At 38.8% G+C, this 12,286-nt stretch overlaps 1 long non-coding RNA gene across 2 annotated transcripts; it reads right to left on the bottom strand.

Annotated features, from left to right (window-relative positions):
* Positions 1–3,584: 3,584 nt before the first annotated feature.
* LOC119851350 lies at positions 3,585–11,752 on the bottom strand. Of its 2 annotated transcripts, XR_005291231.2 has the most exons (4): positions 11,373–11,752; positions 9,998–10,127; positions 9,869–9,910; positions 3,585–8,275 (listed from the first exon to the last, which is right to left on the bottom strand). It is a non-coding gene; the product is annotated as an uncharacterized LOC119851350 (long non-coding RNA). The 2 variants fall into 2 exon arrangements; XR_005291230.2 differs by lacking the exon at positions 11,373–11,752 and having other exon boundaries at positions 9,998–11,272.
* Positions 11,753–12,286: the final 534 nt, after the last annotated feature.

Here is a 12,286-nt window from a genome sequence, read left to right as displayed (position 1 = left end):
ATGGAAATTACACCATCCAGCTCCAGTGTAGACATACCATCATGATCAGGCAAACAATGAAGTGTGCATTTTAAAATCAGTTAAGCACAGAGTACAACAGTGGACATCAAATTGTCAATACGTACCCTCAGTTATCACTGAGTGGTATTTGAGATTCTGCAGTATTTCTCCAGGCTTAAAATAGATGATACCGTAGAACTGCACACCCTACCATGTGCTCACTGTGGAAAAATAAATTGAGGTTTCATAGGCAGCCATCTTATTTACACACTAGCGCCATGATCCTGCAAATAAATACATGTGCTTACCTTTAGTCATGTGACAAGTATCCGGGGATAGCTGTGTTAGTCTGTATCCACAAATACAACAAGGAGTCCGGTGGCACCTTAAAGACTAACAGATTTATTTGAGCATAAGCTTTCATGGGTAAAAACTCCACTTCTTCAGATGCATGGAGTGAAAGTTACAGATGCAGACATAAATATACTAAGTTACCTCCCTTCTCTTCATGTATCAGTATATTTATGTCTGCATCTGAAGAAGTGGGGTTTTTACTCACAAAAGCTTATGCTCAAATAAATCTGTTAGTCTTTAAGGTGCCACTGGACACCTTGTTGTTTTTATTCATGTGAGAAATTCCAGTGATTTCAGTGGGTCTACCCATGTGTCTAAAGTTAAGCATACATCTAACTGCAGGACTGGAGCCCCAGAGGTAACAGCACAGCTCAGTGATTACATGCATGCACTTGCAAGAGGCTTTAGCCCTTCTGAAAATCATTACTGTTTTTTCAGTAGCCTTCTAAAACTCTGCAGTAACAACATTGTTCACTGTAATGTGCTGGTGAGCCATTATTGAAGCACATTAAATTTTTCTTTAAAATAAACAATGCTACTAACAAATATAATCCCAGTGATTGCTCTTGCAACCTCCAATTGGGCCCAGTCCTATTGGTCCTATATAGGCAAAGCTCCCACTGGAATCAATAAGCGTATGACCTGGATAAGGAACACAGCAATAGTCTCATAATGGGCACCCATTTGAACTGTTAATTTAGACAGAATGACTTGATTTCCATTTTTCAGAGTAGCAGCTGTGTTAGTCTGTATTCGCAAAAAGAAAAGGAGTACTTGTGGCACCTTAGAGAATTTTTGAGAATACAGACTAACACGGCTGCTACTCTGAAACCTGTCATTATACAAGGCACTGAATTTAGCCGTATAGAGTAAATTTGTTAGTCTCTAAGGTGCCACAAGTACTCCTTTTCTTTTTGATTTCCATTGGTTTCAGAGTAGCAGTCGTGTTAGTCTGTAACTGCAAAAAGAAAAGGAGGACTTGTGGCACCTTAGAGACTAACACATTTATTTGAGCATAAGCTTTCATGAGCTACAGTTCCGATGAAGTGAGCTGTAGCTCACAAAAGCTTATGCTCAAATAAATTTGTTAGTCTCTAAGGTGCCACAAGTACTCCTTTTCTTTTTGCTTTCCATTGTTTGCATTGTGCTTACACACAGCATGCCATAGGACTCTGTGAATACTCGTCCCCTCTATTCCAGGAGGCCATCCCAGTAATCAAACTTTAAATACAGTCTCACTATCTCTTTACACAAGTAGCAAATACTATATATAGGGTGTATGTGTTATGAAAACCTAGACACAGTTCATACACCAGATTTTGTTGAATTTAGTGTAGGGGTGTGCAGGGAAACTGCTTTTCAGTTCTTGTCATTATTCAAGACACAGCCCACAGGAAATTAGACTAGAGCATAGAAAAGGAAGGACTGAGGTGCACCAGTGCCTGAGGCTCCCGCAATGTCAAGAAAATGATTACGTGAAATATATCCAGATAATCCTGGCAAGTGACCATACCCACATGATGTAGGGGAAGGTGAAAAACTTCAAGGTCATTGCTAATCTGAACTGGGGGAAAATTGCTTCTTGACCCCCACATATGGCGATTAGTTAGACCCTGAGCATGTGAGTAAGAACCACCAGCCAAGCACCTGAGAGAGAGAGAGAGAGAATGCCACCTCAGAGTCCTGGCCCACATCTCCAGCCATGGCCATCTCTAATGCTTCAAAAGGAGATTAAAAAAACCTCTCAAACTCCAGAATATATTAGGGGTGGAGGGAATCCCTTTATGTTCCCTGCAGGTGGCCAACTGAAGCCCTAAAGCATGAGTTTTTAGGAACCAAAGCCATAAACCAGAAGTGAGCCCCACGGCTGTTGAGCCATGCCCCCCTCACATATCAAGCAACCTCATCATACAATCACACTCAGAAATGAGTCCAATGTGGATACATGGTGGGCCCTCTGTGGAAGATAGAGTGTGCAACAGAGGGGCCTGCCTCCCAGCTTCCAACGGACATCCACATATGGAAGGTCCTGTCTGTGACAGATCTAGTTGGGACGATACAGGCCATTGACTTCCAAAGGAATAGTTGCAGAAGGGTTAGGGCACCAGCTTAGGACTTGGGAAACCTGAGGTTCAATTTCACGTTCCCCCACAAACTTTCTGAGAGACCCTGGATGAGTCATTGTGTCTCCTGGGTCCTTCAGATCCCCCTTTGTAAAATGAGGATATTATTTCCATATCTTGCAGCGGTGCTGTACAATCCAGACTGTGAGGTATACAGCTTCTATGGTAATGGGGACCACAGAAATAAGAATGAATGAATGATAGCTAGTACTCAGTGAATAACATGGGCAGAATTAGGCCCTGTATTAGCACACAAAAGCATTACATTATGAATGGAAAAAATGCCTGCAACTTAAACTCAAGGGTGGATGAAATTTTAAAAAAAGCTATGCTCCTTTTTTTTTGGTAAACTGGCTCCTAGACACAATGACCTTGTCAAGTTAGTCAAGACATAAGTAAAGCTATCTGACTCTCTTATCCTCGGGAAATACGCAAGATCTTTGATTAGAATGTAGAGAGCCTACTCCTGTAAATTAGGTCATAGCTTTCATCTGTGGTAGCTCTGCTATATCACAGACACTGGGAATATCTGGGCAAATGTATTAAGCAAGAGAGGCAAAGACTGAGAAACAGAGAGCAAAATGCATGCCCTGACATAGAGAAAATACTGAATCTTTTGGATCAACTGTGTATATGTGTGTACTCGTGTGTCTGCAGGCAACTGAGAGAATATTTTTATACCAACACAAATTCACTAGAGTTGACTAAAGATTACTACTTCTCAAAGGAAAATCTCAGGTAGGTGAGTTACTTTTTTACATGCAAGGATTAAAGTTGTTTACTAAAAAGCAAAGCATTAACTACAGACACATCTCTTGGACTACCTCTGGCCTGACATATCAATGAGAATATGGATCACTTCACCAGTTGGGAGGTTTAAGCAGTGCAGGTGTTGAACCAAACCATCCACAAATACTATTTTCTGCCACTATTTTCAGTCTATTATGGCTAAAGTTTGCTACAGAACTGAGTAAACTGCATTACTGTTAGAATAAAGCATGTGAATATCTGCTTTTTCACAGCCATTGCATGGAGCAAACCACAGAGAAATCTGTTAGCATTATGACATTATAAATCAGCAGGATAACAGAGACTACAAATGCTGTATTACAAATATGAAAAGCAAATCTATTTACACACATTTATCTATACATCATCATAATCTGTATATTTTGTAAAAAATACCATTCATTTACATCAGGTTTAAAGTTTACTGTACTTGACACATAAAAACCATTATCAATACAGAGGACCAAAGAGAATGTGTTAAACAGTTTCTTATGCGAATGCACTAGGAAAAAGTTGCAGGATGTAAATAATCTTATTACAGTACATATGGAAATAAAGCAGTTTTATAAATAGCAGCCCAGTATAAATTAGTTTACAAAGTAGATGTACCTGGATTGTGTTTAATTACACTTTATTACAAGATGTATCAATGGCAAAATACATTTTTATACTGGATTATTAAAGCAGATTCTGGAATTCTCTGTGGTTAATGTTATGGTGATGTAGTCCTCATAACATACTTGTCAGAAAAAGTGTTTATCTTGATGTTTTATTTAAATCACAAAAATACTACAGTGTAGTAAATCATGCAGTTTGGTAATGGCAGTGCAGTATTCACTGCTCAGAGATTATCAAGGTGTATATAGGCACAGTTGGTAATTTAAAAGTAGGCTTTTGTTGGTAAATGACACAGCTTGCTGTATCACTGCAGATACAGGGTTGTAGTCTAAGACTATAGAATGACAACCTATAAATACAGAGTAATTCTTTCTGCAGAGTACTTGTCAGTTGTACTTGATGTTGCCAGAAGAGTTTAATGTTTGATTGTCATTAGGGATGTGTGAAAAATTTTGCACGTAAAGTGGAGAAGGAGAATTTTGGCTTTTGTCATTTACACATTAGGTGTAATTTGGATGAGGTGGGAAGATGAGCTTTGGGGATGGCAGTTTACACATCTCTTCCCTCTCTCACCCCCAACAGTTGTGAAGGGCCAGATTGTGGTACTCTCACACTGAGAAGAGCCTTTCTCTGGTCTGCTAAGGCCACTTTGTACCTCATGTTTGTGCCAAATGCCTTTCCATCCCCCGTGTCAGAGGAGGGAGAGGGCATGCCTAGAGTGCTCTGGGGTGGGGAGAAGGGGTGCTATAGGGTTGAGCAGGCATACTCCTTATCCGCTACTGGAGTAAGGTCTTTGTGGAGCTTTATAGCAGTGGCATACGTTTGAGCTGTTTCAGAGCAGCTCCAACTTGTGCTAACATAGGGTAGCTCCAGATCAGGGAGCCACAAACAGTTATCTGTGCCCCACTCCCAAATCTCCACTCTGTCCAGATGGAGATGACAAATGCACTGATGTCAGAGGGGCTATTTGTGGTGCTCAGTGTAATTCAGAACAAGTAAGAGAAACACAATCTGGCCATCTCCCCATGCCTTAGACACAGGATCAGCCACAACCTGTCCCAGTGTACGAGATGTAATGAAACTCAAAACCACGCAAAATCATCAGGTTTCAGGTTCTGCTAATGATTCCAAGATCTCTTTCTTGAGTAGTAACAGCTAATTTAGACCCCATCATTTTATATGTATAGCTGGGATTATGCTTTCCAATGTGCATTACCTTGAATTTATCAACATTGAATTTCATCTGCCATTTTGTTGCCCAGTCACCCAGTTTTGAGAGATCTCTTTGTAGCTCTTTGCAGTCTGCCTGGGACTTAACGATCTTGAGTAGTTTTTGTATCATCAGCAAATTTTGCCACCTCACTGTTTACCCTTTTTCCAGATCATTTATGAATATATTGAATAGGATTGGTCCCACTACACACCCTTGGGAGACACCACTATTTACCTCTCTCCATTCTGAAAACTGACCATTTATTCCTACCCTTTCTTTCCTATCTTTTAACCAGTTACCAATCCATGAGAGGACCTTCCCTCTTATCCCATGAGTGCTTACTTTGCTTAAGAGCCCTTGGTGAGCGACCTTGTCAAAGGCTTTCTGAAAATCTAAATACACTATTTCCACTGGATCCCCCTTTCCCACATGCTTGTTGACCCCCTCAACGAATTCTAGTAGATTGGTGAGGCATGATTTCCCTTTACGAAAACCATGTTGACTATTCCCCAACAAATTATGTTCATCTATGTGTCTGAAAATTCTGTTCTTTATTATAGTTTCAACCACTTTGCTCGGTACTGAAGTCAGGCTTACTGGCCTGTAATTGCCAGGGTCACCTCTGGTGCCTTTTTAAAAACTGTCATCACATTAGCTATCCTCCAGTCATTTGGTACAGAAGCTGATTTAAATGATAGGTTACAGACTACAGTTAGTAGTCCTACAATTTCACATTTGAGTTCCTTCAGAACTCTTGCGTGAATACCAACTGGTCCTGGTGACTTATTACTGTTTAGTTTATCAGTTTGTTCCAAATATCTGAATATTTTGACCAATGTTAACACACAAGTATCACTGAACAGTCAAATCTTTTTAACTTTTTAAGTTAACTTGACAAGTGACTGTCTCTACAAAATATTCTGAGTGGTTTAAGGTATAAAAGGCTGGTATGAAAGTCCCTTGATTGTCAGATTATTTTTGTAGAACAGAAAAGGCCTCAGTTGCGCAACAGTAACTATTTACCTTTTGAACCATGGCTATTGTTTGTGAATATGGCAATAAATAGATTGTTACACAAAACAATCTATTACTTATTGTTACTTAAAATGAATTACAATACAGGGTGTTTATTGGTAATACTAATTAGAAGATATGAATTAAGTGATTATTATTTAAATCATGGCAACTGTCATGTAATGTACAATTTGCTGTTTGAAATATTGTGGTAACACTTCAGTTTATGAGGCAAAAGTACTCATGCAAATGCACAGTATTCACACGTGTTATTTAGAGAGGATGTGGTCAGTTGTGACATGAGAGGTAAACAGAACACTGCTTATGTCTTGTAAGACTCCAGTGTGTATTTATAAGCACTTGTCAGTGCTGTGTCTTTTATTTCACTGGGCTACATAAGGGGCTTGAGGTTACCAAAAAAATCCTTTCAATTTATGCCTTTTATGGTCATTTGAAAGGGATTGTCTTTTTTTTTCCTCTGGCCTTGCTGGTCAGGATTGCATTTTCAATCACCTCACAGATATAAAACGGCATTTTGTTGAAAATATTTACATAGTTCATTAAACTCCAGTAGTATTTATAATTTGATACCTTAATTTTAGCTGCCAAATGTGAAGTTCTAAAGATATATTTTAATAAAATCATTATGTATAAAAACATATTTTCAGTGGGTGAGTGGGATGTCCATTCCTGTTTAGTTTTCACTAGGTTGTTCTATTAGGAAAATACCTCTTTAGAAAGTTAGATAAGAAGAGATTGAGGCGCCTAGTTTTGTATTCTATGTGTTCCTAACTCTTTTCTAACATCAGTGTGGGTTCCTTTCTGTCTGTTTATCTTATATGATGGATATCTATCAAAAATGTAACCAAAATATTTTTTTCTTTTGAACCAAAGCAAAAAGGATACCATTTCTGAAAACTCATAGAACTTGATGGCTAGGGTATTAAAGTTCAGTCCCACCTTTCTGAAATACATAAATGTACTGTCAGGTAGGTAGAAAAAAATCAGATGGAGTAGAAGTCATTAAAAACATTAACATTTTCCAAATGTTACCACACAGTTACCACAGATATCTTTGATTTTTAGTATGGGGAAAACTCTAGTAAACTCAGATACCGCTATTGGCAAATGCTGACTGTTTAATGACTACTACTGTGCAATGGACTTTTCTGTAAGGACTGCAGGGCTAGCCTCACATTCTGCATTAAGATATGTAGAAATGGGCACTCGTGCAGAAAAGCAGGATCAAGCCCTTAGGATCAAATATTGCAGTGAGGTAGCTCTGAATTGAATTAGGATTTATGTAAGGAGCTAAGAAGGACTAACATTTTCTTCTGTACAAATTATGGACTCATAATGCCCTTCATCTGTATGCTAAATTCCCACTGTCATCAACTGGATTTCCATATGGGGATCAAGAACATACATATGGCCCTAAATATCTCTATTTCAATTTTGTTTGCTATAGTAGGGTCTAGCGTCTGTGTGAAAGAAACAGTCTATTAAATATAGATGGTATATATGATATTCTCTCTCAACTCCCATCCTACCCCTGTAAACATGGACCAAAGCAACATACACTGGGTGGGGTTCAGCATACATTACATATTAGAGACCGATAAATAGAAATGGAGCATTAAAATAAATTATATTTAGATAGTTACCACTGGTACAAATGACAGGAGAACATCAGAATGTAATGTGAATAGGAATAAATAAAAGCACAAAGGCTCAGATCTCCAAAGGTATTTAGGTGCCTAACTCCTACTGCTTTCAAATCAATGGGGGTTAGGCAGCTAAATACCTTTGGGGATCGAGGCCAAAATGTCTGCAAAGCCGCCTGCCCATCTGTTACATGATTTACTGCACCAGGCCATTCTCCAGACGTCAATATGTAGAAAAGCAAAGCATAAATGGTGCATTTTAGAAAATATTACATTGAGCTCCATACAGTGATATGTCCCATAGTCTTTAGGTTGAGCTACATGGTTTATATCACTGTGGTCTCTGTCTGCATAAAAGACTGTGCCCCTGAATTCCGATGGAGCTGGGAGACACTTTCTGAGCCATTTCGAGAAATAGAACAGCTATGGAGTCTGTAGTCGCGGCCCACTGTCTGGCTCAAACACAAACTCCGCCATTTCCTTTTCAGCTCACCTTGTACCTATATTTAAAAAATGCATGTGAGCTAAAAATGCACTTTACATGGGAAACATTTGTGCTTTCAATGGTGTCACATGGAAACTACTAAAATAATCTCTATTTTACTTGAAAATGAAATTGAGTCAAAGAGTCTGAGAAGAGTTATTAATAATACTTTGAACTCATATAATGCCTTCCATCCAAGGACCTGAAAATGCACCATAACCCTTTGGCCTCCTGAGAAGTAAGTAGAAAGAAAAATAAAAGTAAACACAACTCTTCTAAATTCAGATAGGCAGCACGATCTTGAGATTAAAGCATAGGCATGAGAACCTGGGCTCTAAGTCTAGCTTTGCTATGGACTTATTGTGTGATATCAAGAAAGTCACATAACATCTCTATCTCCCCAACTTTAACCACAACTACCTCCCTAGGATGTAAAGCTTAGCTCCAAAATACTCAGGTAGCAGGGGCTAACTATTATTATTAATAATAACAACTCAGAACTCAATTATTACTGAAAGCAGTTGACTAATATGTTTCCTATCTCCAGAATTTAAAAGTGTGTTGACTTGGCTGAAAAATGAGAAGAGAACAATCAAAAAGGGTTTGTAAAAATGGTGGGTAGTTATTTATGATAAGTTTTTACAGATGAGTAAACCGAGGCATAAATAATTCAGTGACTAGTCCAAGATAATGCAGCACATCAATGTCAGAGCCAGGAAAACTCAGGAGATCTAGCTCCTAATCCTTCACTCTAGCAAATGCACACACTCTTTCTGTGATATACTCTATATTATTTAAAGTGTGGTTCTACTCTGAAAAGTGACTGTGCAAAAATGGCATCTTCTTACTCAGGGGATATGTCCTCGAGTCTATTGGTCATCATATGAAATCAGATGACAACACTGTGAAGGAGGGCCTAGATGTGCCAAGTTTTACAATAAAGACTAAATTGTAGTAAGCGCTTAGCATCCAGAAGCTCCCATTTAGGGACCTAAGCAAATTCTCAGATTTTTGAAAGAGCTCAGGCTCCTATTTAGGCACCTGAATGAAGTGGTCAGATTTTCAGAAGCACTCTGCACCCCACTGAGAACAATGTAAATCATCACCATCACTGGTGCACTTCAAGAACAATGGGAGCTGTTGGGTGCTGAGGATTTTTGAAAACCTGGCTCCAATTGTGCGAGCAGAAGTGTGTCCCAGAGAATTTCCAATATTAACCTTTGAAAGTTTTGGGATGAAACCTTATGCCCTCTGAATCCAATAAAAAACAACAACCTCCCATTGACTGCCATAGGGCCAGAACTTCACCTTTGGGATTTTCTTAGATTAATAAACAGTAAGGATAGAATTTAACAACACCTCCTGGTTTTAGGGTGACAGAGGTCCCAGACAGAGTTTAACCTCCCTTCTCCCCATAATTACGCCTTAGTATGGTTTTTTTATATCTAATATAATCCCCTCTCATATAGAAATTACCATATTCTGTACAATAATAACTCGCTGATACCCTTTATGATTTATATGCTAGAATACTAAAGCTGCTATTACACGTATTGCTACTACATTGAAAACATTATTCAATATCTCTGGGGAGAAAAGGGAAACTTACTTCACTGTTCAAAAAGCAGTACAGGACTGCAACAACCAGCCCCTGTAAACAGACAATGTGTATCAGTTAGTACACAGCTCTGAACTCAATCAGTAAAAGATTTAAAATTTGTAAAGGTTTAGAATTTACCTGAAAAGATCCCAAACATAACTCAAAAATTATCTGATAGTGACTGGAAATGCGTATAGGAAATACAGCAAACACCATGTAGTGAACTCCAAATAATGGAATAAGCAGCAATGTTGATTTTGCAAGTCTCCTAAATAATCAGAGCAGAAGAATTGGAGCTTAATGGAGTATCTCAGTAAAGTCTTGTTTCAGTAACATACGTATTAAGTGCACTTTTATTTTTTTAGATCAATCCTGTGAGCCCTCAAACAGTATGATCTGTAAATTAATATTCCTCATAAGGGCCATTCATACCTACTGAAAACTATATTTTCTCTTACATCTTTGCTATAGTAAGTCCCCCACTGGCCTTATAGTCACTGGGTGAGATTCTGTGCTATGGTTCAAAGAGCTATAGTGGTTTTAAGCTACCTTTGCACCCTCCTGATTTTGGGGCTGTTTCAGGGGCTAGAGAAGCCCCCGGCATAACTCAGACAGCCATCGGGGGGCTGTCTAAATTCAGGAGCCTCCTTCAGCTGGCCTGCAGACTGCACCAGGCTCCAGAATCTCCACAGCATGATGTGCTGTAGCCCCATCCTTGACATACTCCTCTTGTCCACAATGTGGCCTGTGTCCAGGTTTGTGAGGGGGTCCTTGGACAACAGCCTTATGGCTGCCTTCCACAATGCCTTCATCCAGACAATCCTTCCCCAGCTGGACAAGAGGCTTATAGAGTGACTTATGCTGCCCTGGCCCTTTTTAGATTGTATGAAGTGTCGGAGCATAGCTGAAGATCTGACCCAAACAGTAGGGAATACTGGAGAGTTATCCAGCCATCTCCATTTTCTTTAATTTGAATATTAAAATACATTTAAAATGTACAATGTGTAAACAGTGCCTGGAGGATATGATCCCAGAGCAATCCTTCAACCAAGGGATTTCATGAGCAATTATATACTGATCCCAGAGTCCTAACACTTCATTTTATACTGATGGCATGAAGCATTTACCCTTCATTAATTAAAATTCCATCAGTTACGTAACAATAATTATTGACGTACAAGAGAAAATTATATAAGTATCTGGAGATAGAACTTTAATTTGTAAAGCAGCATGATTTTGTCAAACTGACACTAAACTGTTGAAAAGGTGGGAAGCTAATTATCCTTTAGCTGTCATGCATTTTATTTTAACAACATAAACTTTACATGTTATATTGATTCAGTCAGGCATGCTTATGGATGCCTGATCTTAGATAAAATGCAAAAGTTAACATGGAGAGTCCAGTGAGTCATCACTGTCTTGATCACAACTAGATTCAGCAATGAACAGGCTGTCTTGAGGCAACCAACTTAAACCCAAACTGTCTATTTAAGAGACTAGGCATCTGAAGAACCTTCTATTTGAAAGTGTCTGTGCCAGTCCTCAAAGTCCTCCATGGATCATGCTCAAAATATCTCAGAGGCTGCCTCTATCTATGTGACAGTGACCTTCTGGACAGCAAAGTTCCTCAGGAATCACAATATGTCCGGACCTGAAGGTGAAACAATGACAGTGAAAGACAGGGCTTCCACAACAAGATATCCTAACCTTTGAAATCCTCTACTGGAGGAGAGGAGAATGACCACAAATCTCACTGCTTCGAGAGCAAAGTAAAAAACTCATGTCTTCAGCATAGCTTTCTGACCACCAAAACCAAACCAGCAGTAAAGCAGATGAAAGAGAGAAGAGGGAAAGGCAGCAGGTGGGGAAGAGGAAAAACAGAAGAGGAGTGAAGTGGAAAGTGGGAAGGGCTAAAATAAAGAATAATAAAACCAAAATAATTAACCAAAACACAACAAATTAGTGAATCAACATCTGCCCCATGTGGCTTGTGGGGGAGTTAGAAAAGAAATAAGAATCTCGACAAATGGATAGAAGTCAAATTTCATTTACCTCCATATATATATATAAAATGACGGACTGGGTAAAACCCAATGTCTAACCTGTTCTCTTGTATGACTTTTTTTAAATTTCATGTTTCCTTGTAGTCACTTAAGAATCAGTGGTCCCAATTTTTACAATTATATCTGAATTTAAATTACAATTTCCAATAAGTATTAGCAATATTTGTCATTATCTATGGTCATATAACTTACATTAACCTGTCTCCCATAATCGTGAAGACTTCCTTCCCTAAAATAATGAGTGCTATGAAAATTTATCTTTGACTTCTGATTGTGGGTATCAAATTAACCTCAGGGCAGAAAGCATACACATAATCCTACACCCTACATAAGACCTACATTAAGGGTTTGATAGCGTAGGACC

Source organism: Dermochelys coriacea, chromosome 2, assembly GCF_009764565.3.
Source record: "Dermochelys coriacea isolate rDerCor1 chromosome 2, rDerCor1.pri.v4, whole genome shotgun sequence".
Lineage (NCBI taxonomy): Eukaryota > Metazoa > Chordata > Testudines > Dermochelyidae > Dermochelys > Dermochelys coriacea.
Note: the sequence above shows the minus strand (reverse complement) of the source record. Positions and strands in the feature narration are given on the sequence as shown.